At 29.8% G+C, this 2,137-nt stretch overlaps 1 long non-coding RNA gene across 1 annotated transcript; it reads right to left on the bottom strand.

Annotated features, from left to right (window-relative positions):
- Positions 1 to 836: 836 nt before the first annotated feature.
- LOC128283710 (uncharacterized) lies at positions 837 to 1,360 on the bottom strand. Its single transcript, XR_008274119.1, has 2 exons — positions 1,230 to 1,360; positions 837 to 1,142 (listed from the first exon to the last, which is right to left on the bottom strand). It is a non-coding gene; the product is annotated as an uncharacterized LOC128283710 (long non-coding RNA).
- Positions 1,361 to 2,137: the final 777 nt, after the last annotated feature.

Raw genomic sequence — 2,137 nt, forward strand, 5'->3', positions numbered from 1 at the left:
TGGGTTAGGGGTGTTACAAAAAGCATAAAAAGGAAGGCTGAGGACATCTTTGTGACTGTTAAAGTCTTTGTGGAAGATGATAGCAGGATCAATGGTGATGAAAGAACAACCAAAGTTGAGATTTTTACACTTTTGCAGGTTTACAAATTTGAAATTTATTAGATTCCTTGAATAGAAATAAGGAAGAGTTTTTGTATCTAATTACAAGAAAGTTAAAGCTATAGTAAAATTAAAGAAACTATAAACTAACTAAGCTAAGAAAGGAAAGAACTCTAAACCTAAAAATGGTAAATATAATAAAAGAGAAGCTAAAAAGATGATAAAATGTGAAACTTTTATGTTTGACATCAAAAGTGTCTTTAATGCAACCAAGTTACAACCCTAAAGTTTGAAAAAAATGCCATTGGAGTGTATTTAATTTGGTGCTAGACACAAAATTACCCCTGCAATATTTTTCACCTCGTTAGACTTCAGTGTCGTGGGTTGTTGAGAATTCCCATAATCTGAACATGCCACAAATTGAAATCCATGACATCATCGAACTTCTTAATGTTAAACTTTTTTGCTACCTTCTCTGTACGGGATGATCTATGAAAATTAAACTAGCTCTGGTACCACTTATTGAGACCGACTTGATTAAGTAACGAACAAGTAAAAATAACAGAAAAAATTGAGAAATTGAACACATAAATTTACGTGGAAAAACTCCTCCAAAGAGGATAAAAAATCACGGGTAAAGATAATTTTACTACAATGAGAAAAGAACAGAGAGTACAAAAGATGGAGATAAAAACTAAACCCAAAAATTAAAGAACCATCAAAACATAAACACAAAATTATTGAAAAGTACTATGAATTCTAATATTTAAATGAGTGTTTTTCCTAAGGTTATAAAAGAGCTTATTTATAGGCTAAATTCGTAGGTCAAATAATTTATGCTAATAAATGCTAAATATATTATACTAATAAATACTAAATCTTCTAAAAAATATATATATTTTATTTAATTTAACTTGCTAACAATCTCTTATTTTATTTAATAAGAATTTGATTGCACATTGTTGGTCCCCGAATGGTTTAAGTCTTCTGCTTTTGCAAGCTTTGGGTCATTGCAAAACTTGCGAATAACAAAAACTGCGTAACTGAAAAGAAAATTATTATTAAGAATCGAAACGAATATATTGCAAATATAAACTACGCAAAGAAAAACAAAGAATTAAAGAACGCACCACCATGTTTAGTATCATTAATTGCTACACAAAAGTCCTGAAGAGGGCTGAGATCTGAAGCTGAGACAAGTTTAGAAGCCAAGGCCAGGAGGATTATTATGTCGGAAAAAAAAATGAACAAGTGTCAAAGTAAGGAAAGCCTAAGTTATTTCTTTTATATACTGCAGTAGTTATTGGATGGTGTTATGGTTTTAGTAATTATTTACTTTTTGTTAATTTGGTTTGATTTATGCTTCAAAAGAAAATTTTTGTTTGTTTAATTGGAATTAGACTGGATTCTATGGTATCAGCTTTAGAAGATTGAGATCAACATAAAAAGAAGAATACTGATGCAACAGCAAAGGCATAATTATTTATTTTGTCTAATACGAAGAAACAAAATACATAATAATTATCAGGTCCGCAATCCCCACCAAAGTTAGAATCGTGCCTTTTTATTTGTCTGTCTTTAATTGTTCAAAAATGAACGCCCCTCTTTTATTATTTGTTGGGTAATGACTTAAGTGTATATATCATCATATAATATTTTAATGTTCGTTTCGAGCTTTTACGCTTTAATATTATTTTTATTCTTCAAGTTAAAACAAAACAGCTGGCATGGTACTTCCAGCAATGAAAAATGCTGAGACGGCACACCTTATTTTGTCTCAGCCTCTCCACAGTTTTTTTTTTTTTCCTAAAGATGCATCAAATTGGAGGCAGAAAATTGACATGGAAAGGAAGTGTTTCTTTAATGAATAAAACTGTATAAATTAAAGTTCTAAAGTTAGATTTCAATGCTTAACGATCTTCACGTGCAAGTTACTACTATATTAGAAAATTGCCAAACAGGAAACAAAATTATCATGTGCATAAAATTTCATTAATTTAAACCATGATTTGATTAGTATTGACTTGAGTTTGATTAT

The sequence above is a fragment of the Gossypium arboreum genome, chromosome 11, assembly GCF_025698485.1.
Source record: "Gossypium arboreum isolate Shixiya-1 chromosome 11, ASM2569848v2, whole genome shotgun sequence".
NCBI classification, from domain to species: domain Eukaryota; kingdom Viridiplantae; phylum Streptophyta; class Magnoliopsida; order Malvales; family Malvaceae; genus Gossypium; species Gossypium arboreum.